At 33.5% G+C, this 21,374-nt stretch overlaps 1 long non-coding RNA gene across 2 annotated transcripts; it reads right to left on the bottom strand.

The window, feature by feature from the left end:
- Positions 1 to 14,085: 14,085 nt before the first annotated feature.
- Positions 14,086 to 21,095, bottom strand: LOC123542623 (uncharacterized). 2 transcript variants are annotated; one of them, XR_008370946.1, is made up of 3 exons: positions 20,608 to 21,095; positions 17,299 to 17,519; positions 14,086 to 16,918 (listed from the first exon to the last, which is right to left on the bottom strand). It is a non-coding gene; the product is annotated as an uncharacterized LOC123542623 (long non-coding RNA). The 2 variants fall into 2 exon arrangements; XR_008370945.1 differs by having other exon boundaries at positions 14,086 to 15,627.
- Between the last annotated feature and the right edge of the window lie 279 nt (positions 21,096 to 21,374).

Here is a 21,374-nt window from a genome sequence, read left to right as displayed (position 1 = left end):
ATTTAAATTGCCCTTAATTCAGCAAGTTATGAAGATACATCAGGGAAGTACTCCCGACCGTGCTTAGAATAATAAAGACAAATTCGGAGATGAAATTACATAAACAAAATTTACTGGAGGCGAAAGTCATTTGTGAAGTAATCTAAACTTTTCATTCCTTCCCAAATTGGCTAAAATGGGTTTTCAGAGAGCTTATATCTTTTAAAACAAATTTTAAATAACATGAAGATGTGGGTGTATTGGCAGACTTACCAATAAAATTGAGACGTCTTGTTCTGTTAAACTTGTGTATAAAAATACTTGTGTATAAATGCTATAGCATGCTACTTTTCGCATTAGTTAAATTTGTAAATTAACTAAATACTATTGTGTTTAACGCTGTTGTTTTACAATATTCAATTGAACAATACAAAGTGTCGAATGTTTTCAGTACTCATAAATTGTTTAAATTTCAACTCATAAAACTGATGCATTTTCATTTGGAATTCTTCTGACATGGTTTATTCCTGTTTGGCACGGATTTCTCTTTATAGTTATATTTAAGACTACAGAAAATATTTTGAATGGATGTAGAATATAAGATTGATCAGCGGGAAAGAAGTTAGCTCGTTCGTCGAGGTGGTTGCATCCATGCTTAGATTACTAACTTAATTCAAACGAAACTTTTATTCTCATAAAAAATGTGTTAGTTTTGTGCCAAAACAGGTACATTGTTACATAAGTATTGGATTTCTTTCCTTGAAAACAATGAATGAAATCTTTCAACATACTAAATTTGAAGATACACATATGACAATGAAATACATATATAATTGCTCAATAACTGATATAGAACTGAAAACGAATTTGCTAACGAGCTTTAAGTTTATGACATAGACAAATATTGCCGCAATGCGCTACATATAATTATGAAGAATGTTTTATGGAGAATGCTGTTGCACCAGCGTTATCTTTAAATAAAATCTGAAAAGTAGATCCCTCGGAAGCACCGAGAACAAGGCAAACATTGAAAATTGCAGACACGGTTTGACTTAGTCTGTACATGAACAGTAATGAAAATACAATTCTGCTCACGCCCTGTAGCACCGGCTTAAGCAGTATTCAATCTTCAAATCTAAATGAGCTGAAATCAATGATCCCGAAGGAACAGAAAATATAACAACACTGAGATGAAGTCGGTGTAATTTTTACGACCGCCTCACAGCACTTAAGGACGCTCACTACAGTTTCGTAATGTTTTTCTCAATAATAGATTTTGATGAAATGTTTTGTATTAAAAGTTATGATGTATTGAAAAATGAAATAAAAATACTAGGTCACCAGCTTTGTTTCAATTTAATTTGCCACTAGATATTGCGCTATTTTTTTAACATTTTTCAGAATTTCTATAATCCTAAAATATATTTCAGTAAAGTACAATAATCAGCATAAATTTGATATCTAAGCATTTTTATACTGGAAAACAATATATCTATTTGAAACATGCTCAGAGAAATCAAAAGAAAAAGATTTTGTAAAGAAAGGAATACTTGTTCAGCAGACCCAAGGGCTTTTTTTGCATATTTTTGTCAATTTTGAGTTGGTACTTCTGCTATTTTATCGAGTTTCTCATAGTAGAATTTAATCAAACTCTGCACATACATTTGGTTATGTCTACATAATCTAAAACAAAAAGAAAATTGATAGGTCACCATATCAGATTTCGCTTAAATCAAATTACAACAAGGTGGGGTGTGGCGGGCATTTATACAACGCAGGTTGGTACGAAATACTCTTTCAGTGTTTGAGCAAATGACTTAGAGATATATCAAATTATCAAACGGCAGATTTCTTAATAACCGGATTTTAAGGTGTTTCTGAAGCATTTTGATGTCATAGAACGATGAAAGTTTCCGCCTTTCTCCGAACAAAACCTATAGTTTACGAATACGGATGTACGGTATGGGTACGGTACGGGATTAGAAACAGCTGTGACTCAATGCAGAAGTTGGAGCGCCGGTATAAATTACAGGCTCCAGTATATGTCGGTTTGAAGCAATTTGAACTAAAAGTACTTTAAATGTATATATTTTGTAACCATGGTGATACTTACCCTAACGTTTAGTCAGTATACTATACATATACATCAAATGCATGCGAACATACAATAATTTGCGAATTTTTGCCGTACGCGACATTAGATAATCACTTCCGGGCATGCGCAGAAGACCGCAACAACTCTGCAATGAGCTACATCGATTACAAACACAACCAACATGGCACGGTGTTGGGGTAAATATCGACCCGTCCGGAAAAACTGTAGCGAGCGCCTTTAACACCCGCTCTTGTGAAGTAAATAAAATGTAAAAAGTAGAATCCTCGGAAGCACCGAGAACAAGCACTACTGGATGCACATGCCGTTAAAAGGGTCATGAAATTGGCCTTAATTTTTTCAAGCGTTTTAAACAGAGTTTTAACAGGTCACCATTAAAATTCACCCATTACTTCTTACTATTTAATGGAATTTTCATAATCATAGTTTTAATGCCATATATTAAAAAGCGATGAAATAAGTAAATTAAAACCCTGGTAAAATATACCTTGTTAAAATGACTTTGATGGCCATAAAAAGCTGCTTAAAGTAGACCATTAAAATAAGTTAATTGGCTCCTTAAAACTCCATGAAAAATTTTAATTGGCATGAAATGAACGTGCCATTAAAAAGTACCCCTTCATTCCACATTAATTAGTAAATACTAACGGGGCCATTAATTTTTTTAATACTCTGTTAATGGCCGTTAATTATTAAAAATTTATTAATGGTCTAATTGAATATGTCAGATTCAATTTTAATGAGTTTGTAATATTTTAATGGTATATCAAATTAAGGGCCATGAAAACTTGCCATCGGAATTAGACATCTTAAGATAATCAACTACATATTGATATTTGCCGTATTGATTTAAACTAGGTATTACTACACATGTAATAGTATCTATACATATGTACTGTTTTGTAAAATGCTAAAGAATATTTGATTCTTCTTTTTTCTCTCATTATTTTGTACCGTAAACACATGTAACAGCGTCATATTGTATCCTCATTCTGTCATATGTTCATATGAAATGAGAAAATAAATGGATATTGTATTGTGTTGTACTGAGAAGAGTTTAAAGGTACCGGTGACCATGTGGGTAGTTTTAACTACTCAACAGTTTTATATTGACAAACATTCTGACCAAGTTTTTTATTGGTACAGACATTAGGCGTCAGATGTATTCAAAAAGCAACTGTTGATGACAATGTCAACGCACAATGGGCGATCACAATTTAGCTCTCCTTCAGTACTTTGTGCTCAGGTGCATGCACTTCAACAGCCAAGAGCTGATGTTTGAGGGATTGCATCACAAGCAGCTCCCCCCAATCATGCATACCACACTCTTTGGTTCATTGAAACGAAGAAGCCATTTATCTGCCCATGCCCCAAATGATTAAAATTAATATGTTTTCATCCGACTTTGATTGAAATAAATCCGATTTTTGGTAGGAACACAATTTGACAAACATTTGAAAAAAATGGCGTAACTGCATCAAAGGGAAATAACTTTAATGCAACTAAATATAACATCACGATATATTATAGACGATGTGTGCGTTGTACTTATGTATTTATTGTGATTTAAGTCCATTTTAGAACAATATGAGACTGGAATTATAAGCAGTCAATGGGAGGAGTGCAAGCCAGAAACAAACAAAAATTATGTTTTGTGCTTCTGAAAATATACGAATCAAGTTTTACAGAATGTAGGATTTAATGGGCATCACATTGCTGTTAAGGGCTATTAATTTTACTCTTAAATGAAATCGTACAGAACCTAAACATTTAATGGGCATTAAATCAAAGTTAATGGCCATGAATTATCAAACATAATAATTCAAAATATACAGAATTTCATTATTTTTTTCAAAGCCATTAACTTTTTAAGCTACAAATCCAAACTTTTAACGGCATGATTCATGGTCAAAAATGGGTGTTTTAATGGTATTTTAACATGTAACCCATTAATATTATGATGCAAGAATTAATGGGGTTAATTAACAGTTTTTCCTATTTTAATGGATATTTTACTTGGTTTTAAACCATGTTTAATGATATGTGCATCCAGTAGTGAAGGCAAACAGTGAAAATTGCTGACTTGGTTTGATTGAGTCTGTCCATGAGCAGTTATGGAAAATGCAATTCTGCCCACGCCCCCTAGCACATGTTTAATGCTTAAGCAGTATTCATCTTCATATCTAAATGAGTTGAAATCAATGATCCCGAAGGACCAGAAAATATAACAACACTGATACGAAGTTTCCATTCATTTCCATGGCAATTTTTAAGTACCGTGTGCCGGCGGCTGTAAAAAATCTCCCCGTACTTGGATTCAGTGTTGTTATATTTTCTGGTCCTTTAGGATCAAGGAGTCCACTCAACATATGTGTAATAGAGTTCCGTTTAAGCCGGTGCTAGGGGGCATGAGAGGTGTTACACATTTCATTACCTCTCATGAACAGACTCAATCCAACCAAGTCTGCTATTATTCTTCATGGTTGTATTCTTTGCTTCCAAGGGATTTTTTACAGATTTTATTACGTACTGTATCTTACCTTAATGCACGCAAGCATTTCCGCTGTGTACATATCGTATCTTTTAATAATATTTCGTATCTTAGGCATTCAATCAACTTAAATTGCACTGTTATGTAACTATGGAAACCAGTTTATGGGGATTACAAATTAGAATTGATGCAGAATCAATCTGTTTAAACAACCACTTGGTCTTGCCACTGACGACTCCACTGTGGTGCTATAATGTGTTCTTATCCTCGTTTGTCCAGTTGTTTCACTTTGTTTATTTATTTTGTTTACATGTCAGTAACGTATATTTGAGACATACTAAATCGTCTTATAAAATAATTTAGTGATTCATAAATTAAAACCTCATTCCGATGTCTTACTGTGTCCACTTATCTTTCATTTTCTATTTCGTAATGCATTTTCATGCAGAAGTTGAATTGTAAATTTTCACATATTAAATGAAAATTTGCTGCCATACTCAAGTATTTTCTGGACTTTGTTGTCTCATAGACATTTAATGGAAACTTTTTTCAGAGTTGTTGCTTGTCATGAAGTCAATTATTATTTACCAAATTTTGCCGACAATGATATATGAAGTGTAAAAATTTCACGATTGTCTGGACAGGAATTAAGCTTATAATTCAGCACTTTGTAAATGTGAGAAGAGGAAAGGTTTTGCCAAACCCAAAACATGTCTCAAAGTATGTTAAACTTCTTAAGTTTAATTTCATAGTTAAGTTTTAGTTAGTGATTGTTGTACATATAAAAAAAGTTTCAAGTCTGGAACCTGGCCTAAGACTAATGCAGGCAAATAATTAATTAGAAATGACATTGTTTAAAACGTATTTCTACTGACGGTAATTTGTTCTGCCTTGAGAATACATGCTGATGCTGATGAACCAGTGACAGAGTGAAGAAGAAATTTAAAAATCGGATTCTAAAAGTTAATGAGTATCGGTCCTGGCGTACTTGCATCAATTTCACGACAGTACGTTTACTTAGATATTATACATGTCTATACTCGATAATCAATGTTGTTTACTGGTGACCGATGAAAGAAGCTATGAATCGAAATGTTCAGTATCAGAAAACTGTAAGAAAGAATTTTTATTAATAAAAATTTTACTTCGTAGCGTATATCTGACTTAGTGTAAGTTATCGTTGGTAGCTGTATAGTACATCCGTTTTTATTCTACATTCAATGCGACACTTTCATATCTTTCATAAGACTTAGTGCAATGTGCATAATCATTTTCCCTCTAAATTTCGCGACAGTTTGATAGCAAATATATTGAGGTCGTTTAAACATCTATTACTGAATCAGTTATTCTGCAGCCATACAATCGGTCGCTGTAGGTTTTCAAGAGTTTGAGTTAAACGTAAATAGTTCCGTGGCGAATGATCATTTGTCGAATTATGGATACACAATAAAGTTTCATTGGAAAATGAGGAAAATACTTTTTATGCGTCATTTTACTTTGTTATGTCTCCCACCACACAGTGGTGTGGGAGACATATTGATTTACTCCAGTCTGTCTGTGTGTGTGTCTGTCTGTCACAAAGCTTGTCCGCTCTCTAAGTCAAACATTTCTCATCCGATTCTCATCAAACTTTAACAAAATGTGTTTGACTATAAGACCTCGGCCAAGTTCGATAACTAGCCAAATCGGTCCATGCGTATTGGAGTTATTCCCCTTGAATTACCAAAAATCGGCCTTTTTTCTCCTGTCCGCACTCTAAGTCAAACATTTCCCATCCGATCTTCACCAAACTTGAACAAAATGTGTTTGACCATGAGACCTCTACCAAGTTCGATAACTAGCCAACTCGGTCTAGGCGTTTTGGTTTGAGTTACGGCCCTTGAATTACCGAAAAATCGGCCTTTTTACTCTTGTCCGCACTCTAAGTCAAACATTTCTCATCCGATCTTCACAAAACACTTGAACAAAATGTGTTTAACCATGAGACCTCGGCCAAGTTCGATAACTAGCCAAATCGGTCCAGGCATTTTGGAGTTACAGCCATTGAATTACTGAAAAATCAGCCTTTTTTACTCTTGTCGAACATTTCTCATCCGATCTTCACTTTTGAATTATGGCCCTTGAATTACTGATTTCATCCACTCGTCAAGACCATCTAATTGGATCCACTCGTATAAACCATCTAGAGAAACTAGACATTTTTCATAGGAGCAGTTGTGGGAGACATGGGCTTTTCTCAAAAGCATCTCTAGTTCTCTTTAACATTGCTTGCAGCAGTTCAATACCTTTGTAGGTTTAAAGTTCAGTTTCAGTATCTTATTAAATGCGTAACTTTAAATCACAATTTTTCCCTCAAGAAATGCAGAATTTAAAGATATATAATTCCTAAAATCTGTTGACATTCTTTTCTTTTCATAAGAATGTGTTTACCTTATCTGTATTTTATATGGTCTGATGTAAGTAACAGTAAAATTTCAACATAATTTAAATAATTAATGTTAAATGAAAAGGTCGTAAAATTATTTGTCGGAACACCATGTGTTTAATTATTTATGTTTTCACTGTTCTTCATATATTTGTGTATGTTTTTTATGCCATGATGAGCTGATAGCCTTATGGAATAAATTAATAAACTCAAACTCCTATTAGCCTTCATTGAATCTAGATTCTTAATATATATTGAAAAGTAGAAGCAATTGCAATAATTAAAGCTCTAACAGTCTCTGAAAATAACGGGCATAATAACATTGAAAATAGGATACAATTACCGAGAGATAGTCTTATATATTCTAGATGCATAATTATAGTAATAAAAGATGATTTACGCTAATAACTGCCCTGAAAGATGAAAATTACAGTCATTTAATGTAGATAAATACAGCATTTAACGGGTCATTTAAATCCGGCGATATTGTATTATAAATTAAACAGCCCCGATTTTTTTACTTTTGCGGAACGCATCGCTTTCTTGGTAAATTTGCTTTGCAGAAGGAACCTTATAGACGGCTTAAATCTTTAAACGTTTCATTTTGTTTCTTTTGTATTCATGGATTATCAAACATTTGTCATTGTCTTTCTTCCCAGCCTCCCAAGACAATGTTCCTGTTTATTCAATTGAAATGCGTCTTGGCCAAATTGTCACTATTAAGTCAATTCCAATGTTAAGATTGGGTACAAGCATGTCCAAGGTTTCACCATCATATGCCAAGGGATAAATAAGAGATTTTGTAATACGGTATCATATGGTGAAATTACGCCCCATGGTAATTACCTGAAGAAATCAAACTGTCCTACGGGAAAGTCAGCAAATTACAAGTGAATATTCAATATTCAGATATCAGACACAGCCATGAGGAAGACTGAAAAAAATACAATAAGAAGAATTGTGATGCTGTTCGCTAAGAAAAACAAGTTGATTTAGAATTACATAATTACCTTTCAAAGTTTACCTTTAAATGAAGAAACGTCTGTTTTCTGGCTGGAATTTAAAAAAAAAACTGAAGAAAAAAGGCGATGCAAATAAGGACCGATTGATATTTATATCTGATGTATTATCTTTAATGAAGGTTGCTAGAACTAGTGGGTATTCTGAGCTCATCAAATGAATTCGGCTCGATTGGATTTTGCCAGACCTGATCACACGTTGCTCAAGTTTATCGTTTAAACAAGGTCTGGTAAATCAAATCGAGGCAAATACAATATAATAATTGCAGATCAAAGTACTACATTGTTTTATTATATCCTTACTTCATTACACGTTTTTTTTTGAGTGAATTATCGAAATATCAGAGTAAAATAATTATATTAGATACTCTCACAGCGATAAATATCAAGTTTATTTTTCACTGGTAAGAAACTAAAACAAATGTGTTTGTAAATTTAGTCTAAACATGAAAGGAAAAGAAAATTTACGTGCAAAATAAAAACATCTTTCATTTATGAACTCCATATCTTACATTTTTACTCTTAGCGATGCCACTCGTGAAAATATTGCATCCGTTGTAATCACATGAAAGGAATTTCAATCGTTCACTGATACAAACAAATATCCCGTATGTTTTGTATGTAATATGGAAAAAAGATTCTCAAGGGGAATGTGTTAGAATTGCCCAACGTCGTCGGCGTATTGTATGGTCATTGATTTTCTGATCTGATTTATATAAAACTGTAAGTTATTTTAAGGAGTTACATATGCTTTGTTAAAGTTATATGAATTTTGAGTCTGTTTCACCATGTGAGATTAAATTCATTACACGCCTGTGTAAATATCACAATGCCAGATATGATTATGCCAGCATTATGGTATCCCAAAAGACTATGAGATACATAAATGTTTAAGGAATGTTTCTTCTTATGTCTGAAATTTAGAGTTTGATGTAAACACTGTTATACATGTAGATACAAAGGAAATGGAGACAAATAATGTCATTACAATTTCAACTGAAAACATTATCTTTGGGATGTAAATATTTGCCTTCAATGTATAAGATGTGTGTGTTAGATAGTGTAAAGGCAAAATTAACTGAAGATATGCAATGTTGCACGAACTACTAGACACGGTACAGATAGTAAGAGGTAGGTAGGAAGGTAGGTAGGTAGGTGGAATGTAAGAGCAGACATGCAATACTGTATGAACTAATAGGTAGATAGGAAGGTAGGGAAGGAGAGAGAGAGAGAGAGAGAGGGGGGGGGGGGGGACAGACGGACAGACAGACAGAGAAAAGCATTTGGTATACTGTCACTTTTTTAGTGTGAGTGCCCAATTATCATTTGTTTTACTATATAGCTTTCAGAGTGTCTACTATTTTAAACCTATCTCATAACACAAATACCAACGATTAAGGCCTTAAAATTACATACGAATTGAAAACATTAAATTTACCAACAATTTTGACTACTTGTATTATCAATTTTATGGTAAGCGAGTAATCAAATAATTTAAGATTCCAAAATGCACACCACCAAAAATACCTTTTTAGTTTGAAAAGCACGATGAGTGTGTGGAGATAAAGTAAAATATTATAAAGAATAATAATGCTTGCATTCCGATTGGTATATAATTATATAAATATATGCAACAGTGTGGCGGGCCGATAACGTAACCAGTGTTCCTGGATTCTGTACTTCCTTTTCTCTGCACGTATCTGTTTACATCTCCGCATGGATCAGAGGTGGAGGACGAATAAGTTCAGACACCATGTCTTTTTTTACGGAATGAATAGAATTACGTTCCAAAATACCAGGTATAGTAAGGATATATATATTATATATACATTAATCTAAGCTTTTTCTTGAGGGTGCTTTTTTATGAATTCTGCATCAGTATTTTAAACGGTAAACGATATTATCAGATATCTGTTGAAATGCAAATTTTTTCCTTATTATTCCTACAGCTCATTCACACTTTACCTGCCTCAACAAGCCATATTTTATGCGTACAGTTATGTTATGTAACCCAAAAACGTACTAACACTTTGTGAATGTGTTTTCCTGATATAATTTACAAGTGAGTGTCATATTTTTGTAATTAAGTTTTGTCATATAGCTTGTTTGCAGCATTTCTTCACTAAATTGTAATACCTATGTGTCATTTAACGGTGATATTTCATGATTTCAGATGGCGTGTCCACGTGTTGTTTTCAAACACAACGACTTATGCATTCAATAACTTTTTTTAACACGTTTCATTGCGCATTGTTATAACTTGTAACATACTCTCCAATGTAGTCGTCACACGATGTACGGACGACTTTATTCTTTAAATTAGCAAAATTGAGATGAAAAAGGTAAAATGTGTAATAACCTACTTTCACTTTCACCTATGTCGGTCATTTTGTTTTATCTTACCTTTTGCTCTCGCTTAAAATTTCAACGTACCCAAACACGTTCGACCCCCTGTTATTGTTCAGTTTTTTTTGTAAGTGGGAGAAATTAAATAAGCCTGAGAGTCGACTGTACAGCTATACTCGATCTTTCAATCTCGTGACACTCAGTGTTTATGATGAATGCACGTTTCCCATTATCATTTTCGTTACTGTATAGTGTACTAGAAACAGTTAATACAAGGTTAGTAACAGGGTAATAATGGGTTAGCTGGTTAGGTGCAGATTAATATACTCTTTTAGAGGGAGTATACTATTTTAGAGTGAGGCGATTACTGAAGATGATGATGATGAATAACAGGTTAGTTATTAATTAGTAATAAGTTATTACATTGTATTAGGATAGTAATGGTTTAGCTACAAACAGTTAGTAAAAGGTTTGTTATAAATTAATAATCGTTTAGTTATAGGTCTTCTGTCTTCTAGGCTGTTTCACCAAGCCCTGATATGTATTTCTCTTGATACTCTGTCTTCTTGAGTACAAATGTTTTGACTCTTTAAGTTCGCTTTTTATATAAATTTACAAGAACATTTGTGTTTTACATTCCACACCTTTTATTGCCAGAAGGTTTAAGCTCCCAAATGGTAGTTTTTGCCACTGACCGTTCCAAGGAGTTGCCGAACTGTGTTCCGTTATTTGTTAGTTTTGTCCTCGTGTGTTTGCTTTTTCTTCGTCTCTACGTGTAATTAATACATGTGTGCTAATCTTAAGCACCTGCGCAAGCTGAGGCTTACGGTTTTGGGAAATGTTGATTTTGGTACATGACCCTACCAGTTGGATATTCATCCTTATTTTTTTTTTTTACTTATGGGTTTAGCTAGTAAGAAAAAGGTTTATAATGGGTTACTTATAACAAAAATATGAAAATAATACAGATATTGCTTGAAATACATCAGAATTTTATCGATGTGTAGGTTTCCTACAAACAACGGAAATGTGATATTTTAATATTTAAGATGAGAAGAAGCATATTTTATTCCATCTGGCAATTTAACGTAAAATTATCACCAATTATAAACTTCTAGCAGAAGGAAATTAGAAATTAGTGTTTTTATACCTCACTAGTGTCAACCTGTAAAGAAAAAAAAAGTTTCGTTTTGAACCCTGATTTTGCGCAATATCAGAACAGAAGCTCATGCGTTTTCGAAGTCACGTATTACAAATTTAACACGAGTGTTTTAGTTCCGATACGGCCTCTGTTATTTTTATGGTTTCGCGTTCTATTTCTGGCATTATTACTGTAAATATTTATACATTTCTATAAGAAAGATACTATTCATACATCTTTAAAATTTAAGCAGAGTCGTTTATTGTAAAAAATGTTAGGAAACGATTAGATTCAGTGTGTCTTTGTTTATTCAAAAACCTTTAAAATATACCAATAATGAATACAACTGACTCAGCAAAATTATTGGAGATATTATATCTAGCAATGCCGATGAAATGTATTGGCTGTAACTTAAAAGAACATAGACATAACAATGGCAGTTAACAAATAGTATACATACCGAATAATATTACTTTCAAAATCATCAAAAACATAATCAAAGACAATTGTCGTTGTACTTTATTTTCTCATTCAATTATCGGTAAAAAGAGGCAAAATATAAAAGTTTGTTATTCGTATATTATCAGCCATTGTTTTCATAATGTTTGCAAGTAAATGACATTACCTACGAAACTGCCTTTGTCTAAATTTACATATTGGCCATTTCATCATATAAGATTGGTCTGCCCATCGTATATTTTGTAGACAATGTTGGCTATTTTTCATTTTGCTTACATACGTATGAAGGGAAAAGTAGTGTCAGCACTATCAATATTATTGTATCTTATTTGAAATGAATTAACGTTTTATCATTTTCGATGTTTTAAAGGTAGTTATATTAAAAGAACAGTTTACATATTGCAGCTGAAACTAACCTGCGAAATGAGTTTTTCCAAACCTGGCGTATAAAAATGACATTGTATGTAACTAAGTTTGTTAATATGTAAAATGAAGTGCATTGCAATACTGTATAGGAATTCGGATAATCACAAAGACTCAAAACAATAAAAAATAGCTTCATGTAAATTTATTTACAAGTCTTACACATTTGTCTTACACCTCTTATAGTGTCATAGGACTAATGAGCAGAAAACAATGTTTAACGGACAATACATTAATGTGGTTAATTCATGCAGTAATTTAATATGTTTTATATGGACCGATTCAATGTTATGGATATTAATAGATTTTCATTTAAGCCGGTGCTAGGGTACGTGAACGGATGTTGCACATTTCATTACATTATGTGAACAGACTCTGTCAAACCGGGTGTGCTTTTATTTTTATTTGGTTTGCTTTCTATGTTGCCACAGGATTTTCTTGTAGATGTTATTATTGTACAAATGTAATTATAAAGTCAAGCCTGTAAATAAGCAGGCAGCTAAGGGAGCGACACGGTTTCTGTGATATAGGCAGTTGTTAGCTGTTCAAGACAAGCTGAAATTAGAATAAAAAGTCAGTTTGAAATAATCTGATTGGCTGCTTAAAACAAGTGGGTGCTTAATACAACCATTAAAGAATTAATCTGCACTAAGTCTTGTTTATTGTTTGCATGCAAGAAAAATATCTAATCATTGGGTATAGGGAGAGGATGGAATTGTCTGGTTTAGCGTAAATATTACACCAATAAGAAAGAGAAATATAGCGCAGAAACCATAGAGCAATTATTTACATATTTTATATCATTTAAGGAAAGGAGAGGCTTTGTAAACAGGTATTAGTATTATCACGTAGGTTTATTTAAAAATGATATATAGCTGAACATGTTTTAATATATGTACATATATCTTAACAGAACGAAGAGGTTGTACGCCTACGGAATAATTTCACGAGGTGTATAACCAATACGGAGTGTTTGTTTACTGAAGATAGCTTGGCACAGAAATAATAATACTAAAAAGAACAACCCAAGACAGTTGTATGAATACATTACTTTTACTATCAATAATTTTACTATAGCAAGCAATTAGTATCTAATTTCGTTTAAATTAATGGTTGGCAGAAATTGGTCACAGCTTCACATAAATGTCAATATACAAATACATATGATATAAAGTATATGTTTAAAATGCAGATGTGGAGGCCCTGTGAACAGAGGCCTAATACAGTATACTTGAAACAAACAAACTTCTTATTACACAACGTTAAGATATACTGGTGGAGGCTGACCTAACCGCCGAACCTGGGATCAGAATTCAACGGAGATCAGGTATACAAAAAACAGACATACAGAATCAGTGACTACGTTAAACGTTTATATATGACACATACACATTTCACAGTTCTGGAAAACAGACACTGTCATGTCCATACATCAACATGTGAAAACTTCCAATATTCCATGTGAAGCTGTAACGACTGAAGGGAAGGAAGGTGTAGGCTGAACTTGAACACATAAGATGTACCTGAAATTATAAAGAAAAAGGAGAACACAAGCAAAATAAGGGGAGTGGAGGGTGGGATATTAAACATCAGCAAGTATAAACAATCGAGGATTCCTTCGATAAGAAGCAAACTCAACCCTCGCATCTATTTGCAAACGACCTTCTTCTTCCATGTGCAAAACTGAAAGGACCCAAAAGGAGATTAAATCGCAACAAGTATATTAATATACCAACAAGACATAAGCTAACGCGGGCCCTTACAACAGGATAAGAGCTCCTTCAGTAACAGGTTTTGAATGGTAATCATTAAAAACACATTACTGAAGATAGCTTGGCACAGAAATAATAATACTAAAAAGAACAACCCAAGACAGTTGTATGAATACATTACTTTTACTATCAATAATTTTACTATAGCAAGCAATTAGTATCTAATTTCGTTTAAATTAATGGTTGGCAGAAATTGGTCACAGCTTCACATAAATGTCAATATACAAATACATATGATATAAAGTATATGTTTAAAATGCAGATGTGGAGGCCCTGTGAACAGAGGCCTAATACATTATACTTGAAACAAACAAACTTCTTATTACACAACGTTAAGATATACTGGTGGAGGCTGACCTAACCGCCACATGTCGAGAATTTGGAACAACGTGGAAAATTCTTGACAACCGCCACCAGTATAGCGAAGCAAACCCTGCCTGAGAAGCTGTGCCTAAACAATTTTCTGCTAAAAAGGACTGACGCTTGTTTTGCAGAGTGAATAAAAACAAAATATTTCCAAATTATGACAAGTGCACCCCATCCCTGTTGAAGAGACCCGTCACGGATTCGACGATTTCTGGTTAACGAACGTATCCACCAATGTATTTAAAAAACAAACAACAAACAAATGAGCAGCGAAATTATTAACGCGTTTTCTAGCTCTCTCTTATGAAAAATAAGTTAATTACTCAATGAATAACAATGATACCTTGATTGTCTTCAAAAGGAAACAAGTGTAAGATTAATGGTTTAACTTGCCGCCATTTCATACCATCCTGACTCTGACACAGTATGGTCGCATTATGACGCTGCATTACAAGTTGAGAACCCTCAGCTGATTCCTTGTCGTAACGAAATACCGACTTTATAATTGAACATCCAACTATCCAAATATGGGTAGGACGCACCGAAAAGCTGAAAACAATTGTCAACAAAAAAGGGCAGCATATGGCAGGTACAAAGAAACTACTTATAGGCTTAAGATCTGAGTGACAACAGCTGACATGGGAGGATTCTAATGTAAGATTTAAGTGCACTTGAATCCGGGGCGCAACGCCCCATTCTTGTAATATCGTAAGCAGTCATGCTGCTGTTGCAGCACCTACTCTAAATAAATGTGGTTTATATGGAATGGCAGTCAAAGATTTCTTTAGAACACACTAAACTGACAGCGTATGACGGGTAGACCGTTTAAATAAACAAACAAATAACTAGTTTGAAGCACTAGATGGTCGAACAACCATATAACTCTCTATTAAATCCAGGGGTCAAGTAGAACAATGTGTAAGGTTGTAAATAAATAGCTACTCCTTCGCCTTTTTTCTGATCGTCATTTGATGAATGAAGAATTATGCGAAGTACACCAATACTTACAATACTAACGTCTCCCTCACATAATGCGTGACCTTTAGCACTTATATTCGAGGAGTTTGAGTTCGTGTGTACAAGCTCACATATCCTTAAAAATCAAAATGGTCAGGGAAATTACTGCTGAAAACTGTAAAGCCTAAAATATAGAAGAGCAAACAGTATTTGTCACCTGTATAAGTTTACGAAGTAAATCAAGCGTTATAGGTTGCCTGATGTCAATTGTCCGTTGCAACCTATCAAAACGGATAAGCATTCAACGTAACATAAATCTTTAAGTAAGATATTCAAGACTATTTATTTTAAAATAGAAGAAATGTCCGAGATATACAGACATGTTGTATGACGAGCTACATTCTTGATTAAAAGATGGGCTAAAAGTGCAGTAAGGTGCAAGTCGTCTGTGCATGCAAGTAAAGCTGACACGATCGCATAGAAACCACTACTAAATAGTCTAGAAAGGGAATGGCTCTGTTACAGAAATTAAAAGATCAACTTAGGCTTGCAATTTTTTTTTTTTATGTTAAGGCATTGATCTATAAAACAGAACAAATTGGTCACACATTCCCTGAATTAGAGCGAGCCAAACAAACATAATTATCCAAGTAATAAAACAGCCTTTCGGATTTCCTCTTGTACCGGACCAGCTATTGTAATAAATTAGCAAACTTTTCCCAATGGCAGCAAAAGATTGCACACTCATAGGTAACGTCTTGTCAGTAAAATAATCCCCTCCTAATTTGAAGGCTAATAATTTCAAAATCATAATTATGAACCTCAAAAGGCGAAAGGCAGATTTGATGCCAACTTTAGCCATTTCGCAATATTGCACTAATGAAACAATAGCTCCGTCACTCTGTCTAAAGAAGTGTACTGAACTGAGGAAGAAGACGTATCAATAAAATCATTCAAACTTGAACCCTGCGGGGTTCCCTTCGGAAAGGAAAGATGGTGTATAATCCTCGAGCTACCATCTTTTTGGCCACAAGACTGATCGCGGATTGCCTGAAATTTGGAACAGGCATTTCTTTAAAAGGAACCGCAATTCTGCTTAACTGCTCTTCCTACATACTAGTAACTTTCTCATTAGCTACAGCAGTTTTGCCTAACGGAAATTAAAGTTTGACTGAAGTTTGGACTCTAGGGCGCTGGTTTTGTAATCAAAACCCTTTGTTAGAACCCTCTAAAAATTCAGCTGCCACTTATTTATTTGGATATAAAGAAAGATAGACTTGTAATACTGCTAAGTCAATAAGGGTTTTGGTGAGGTAATGGAGGTTTAAGTGACCCTCTTTGAGATGCCGGTTTTGGCTATCTGAAGATTCCACGAGGTCCAAGTGACGAGTACCTAGAACGATATTGATTGGTAGCTACTAGTGATTCTGAAAAATAAATAAATAAATACTTCCTAGAGTGCTTCCCATGACAACGCGTACAGCTATGTTCGTATACACAAGCAAATTTGGTACAATACCTTGAAAACTAGTCATAACATTTTCTTGCGCACGGTATATATAGATACTCATGTACATTAAGGACCGGCAATGAATCTATCTTTTGGCCGGAGCCTTTGACTTAAATTTTAGCTATCAGTCTGCTTCAGTAACAAGAAAACTCTGACCTTGACTGTTATTAATGTGATCTGAGCGTAACAATTATACTGTTTACTCTATGAATTCGCCATTAACCATCGTAATTTAAACATTTGCTGAAACGTGGTCTCCCAAGTCGTTATAAATGATCTACATCGGAGCCAACCCACCATTTTATTCAACACTGTCTGACAGTGCAGCGAATCATCAGCCAAAATGCCCCTTCGCTGCGCAAACACGGAACAATGGTATTCTACAACAAGGCTCACCACAACCACAAGTTGGTGCGGGTTCAGATTAACCGGTTGCGGGGCTGAAACGGCTGGTAGCGTTGCGGTGTGGCTGTACCATCTGGACTGTGTTGCGGAACTTCTTGGGTTTTTGACGTTGTCTAGAAATATTCAATTGTATACTTGAAAATTTGGCAAAAAGCATATTAATATATGTAAATTTTGTCTCTAGCCCGTTATAAACTTTGAGATAGAAAGGAAAATATGACAAATTTGCAATTTGGCAGCACATCAATTCGAAATCATGTCACCAGCATACACAATGTCTATAATGGGCATTCAGACAATAAGACTGAAATGGTCAATCATTTAACAAATGGGCTAAAATAAGTTCATCAATATACATTAGTCATGAATTCAAAATCTAATGACCATACAACACAATGAATATAATGAGCAACTCTCTCTTTTATGATAGAACATAGCCAAATGGGCAAACACAGTTCATCAATATACATTAATCATAAATTAAAAATCCGATTACCATCCCAACACAAAGTATATAATCGGCAACCATCCGTTTACCACCAAACACAAATTATATAATCGGCAACCATTTTGTTAATGATAGAACAGAGTCAAATGGGCTAAACACAGTTCCTCAATATACATTAATGTTAAATTCAAAATCCGGTTACCATCAAACACAATGGATATAATCGGCAACCTATTCTTTTATGATTGAACATAGCCAAATGGGCTAAACACAGTTCATCAATATACATTTATCATAAATTCAAAATCCGGTTACCATCCAACACAATGGATATAATCGGCTAAAATAAGTTCATCAAAATAAATTAATCATAAATTCAAAATCCGATTACAATCCAACACAATGCATATAATCCGAAACCTTTTTTAAAAAATGATTGAACATAGCCAAATGGGCTAAACACAGTTCATCAATGTACATTAACCATAGAATCAAAATCCGGTTACCATCCAACAAAAGGGATATAATCGGCAACCTATTTTTTTATATATTTTTTTTTATTATTATTATTAAATGATCGAACATAGCCAAATGGGCTAAACACAGTTCATCGATGTAAAATAATCATAAATTCAATATCTGGTTACCATCCAACACAATGGATAAAATCGGCAAACTTTTTTTTTTTTTTTTTTTTTTGAAATGACCGAACATAGCCAAATGGGCTAAACACAGTTCATCGATGTAAAATAATCATAAATTCAATATCTGGTTACAATCCAGCACAATGCACATAATCCAAAACCTTTTTAAAAAAATGATTGAACATAGCCAAATGGGCTAAACACAGTTCATCAATGTACATTAACCATAGAATCAAAATCCGGTTACCATCCAACACAATGAATATAATGGGCAATCTTTTTTTTTTTTTTTTTTTTTTAATGATCGAACATAGCCAAATGGGCTAAACAGAGTTCATCAATATACATTAATCATAGATTCAAAATCCGGTTACCATCCAACACAATGGATATACTTGGCAACCTATTTTTTTTTTTTTTTTTTTTTTTTTTTTTTGAAATGATCGAACACAGCCAAATGGGCTAAACAGAGTTCATCAATATACATTAATCACTTAATGTACAATAATAAAAAATTCAAAAATTTGGTTACCATCCAACACAATGGATATAATGGGCAACCTATTTTTTTTTTTTTTTTTTTTTTTTTTTGAAATGATCGAACACAGCCAAATGGGCTAAACAGAGTTCATCAATATACATTAATATACATTCAAAATCCGGTTACCATCCAACACAATGGATATACTTGGCAACCATTTTTTTTTTTTTTTTTGAAATGATCAGACATAGCCAAATGGGCGAAACACAGTCATTATACATTAATCATGAATTCAAAATCAAGTACCATCCAACACAATAGAGATAATAGCAATTTTCTTAACTTTCTCTTTTTTTTTATTAGAAATGATCGAACATAGCCAAATTGGCGAAACACAGTAAATATACATTAATCATAAATTCAAAATCAAGTACCATCCAACACAACGGAGAAAACAGCAACTTTCTTAACTTTCTCTTTTTTTATTAGAAATGATCGAACATAGCCAAATGGGCGGAACAGTCGATACACATTAATCATAAATTCAAAATCAAGTACCATTCAACACAATGGAGATAACAGCAACTTTCTTAACTTTCTCATTTTTTTATTACAAACGATCGAACGTAGCCAAATGGGCGAAACAGTCGATACACATTAATCATAAATTCAAAATCAAGTACCATTCAACACAATGGAGATAACAGCAACTTTCTTAACTTTCTCATTTTTTTATTAGAAACGATCGAACATATAGCCAAATGGGCGAAACACAGTCAATATACATTAATCATAAATTCAAAATCAAATACCATCCAACACAATGGAGATAATAGCAACTTTCTCTTCATCCCTAAGCAGTAATCATAAATTCAAAATCCAGTTACAAACCAATACAAAGGATAAGGATGGCACTCTTTTTCCTAAGGCAGTACCGGCTGATACAATCAGACATTAGCAATTGGGCTAACTATAGATTATGATCTGAAAGGCTTACTATAGATTAAGATCTGAAAAACAGTCATCCTTCTACAAATGACAATAAGTTATAACGACATTTTTTTTTTTTTTGTAGGAAGCCAACTTGTTTTATATTTATTCATTTGATTGTTTTATTAACAATATTCTTCTATACAAACCATAAACATTAGCCATCAGGACTAAAAACAAACATACTGCATGAAACGGTGGTATATTGAAAAGTGAAACTACTTATTTTCCTCACACATGCGCACTTAATTACTTGATCCGTGCTCATGAAAATTTAACTTTGCTTAATATATATGTGAAATGGAAGTTTAATTACTTCACTTTAGAAGAAAATACTTTTTAGCGAGATTAAATCTGATAAAATTGCTTAAACCCTACTCTGTTTGTAAGCAGGTATCATGAATAATAGACTCTTCCACGTGTTTATTGTACTACATATATAGTTTAACAGATTCATGAATAACTCGCCACTTGTATACAGAAATCGTCTGCTACACTGCTAGCAGTGATGTTTACACATGTCTATTTTTAACCCTGCATTACAAAGGAATGCATTGTTATCAAAATTCGCATGGGAAACCACATAATTACCTACATAAATTTGCAAGACATATTACCAATTTAATAATTCATATTACCTTCGGATATCGACCTGCTCTTTAACCTCTCGTTTAAGTGTACACCTTCCAGTAACACACAAATAAACACCTCAACACTCCAGGATTAAATTGTAGCAGGTCACAAAACAAATAGTCATTATGATAACTGCAAAGTATAATAGAAAAGCTATTAATCAATTTAATGTTTAAATCCTTCGGTAATTACACAGATATATCCGTACAATAAATACAACTATATTAAAAATAAGCAAATAATACAAGCCTACCTCCCTGCTATATAAACTGCATGACTTACAGATTTAAATCACTCAACAAAAATCTCAAAATACTATTTAAGTATTCTCTCACAATATCTAAATGCGCATAGAATAATTAAGTCCATACATTAAACATCAGCAAGTATAAACAATCGAGGATTCCTTCGATAAGAAGCAAACTCAACCCTCGCATCTATTTGCAAACGACCTTCTTCTTCCATGTGCAAAACTAAAAGGACCCAAAAGGAGATTAAATCGCAACAAGTATATTAATATACCAACAAAACATAAGCTAACGCGGGCCCTTACAACAGGATAAGAGCTCCTTCAGTAACAGGTTTTGAATGGTAATCATTAAAAACACAATACATTAAATCAAAGTAATGCTACAGTTTAATTTGATTCTATAAATATGCTTTCTATATAAAGAAGCATATCAAACTCATGGCGAATGAAAGGCGTCGAATACAAGTAGAAGGTCGACGTGACGCCAAAGCGTAACCGTGCTTTAAAACACCTCCCGCGGAA

The sequence above is a fragment of the Mercenaria mercenaria genome, chromosome 1 (assembly GCF_021730395.1).
Source record: "Mercenaria mercenaria strain notata chromosome 1, MADL_Memer_1, whole genome shotgun sequence".
Lineage (NCBI taxonomy): Eukaryota > Metazoa > Mollusca > Bivalvia > Venerida > Veneridae > Mercenaria > Mercenaria mercenaria.
This window is presented reverse-complemented; position numbering and strand designations above follow the sequence as displayed.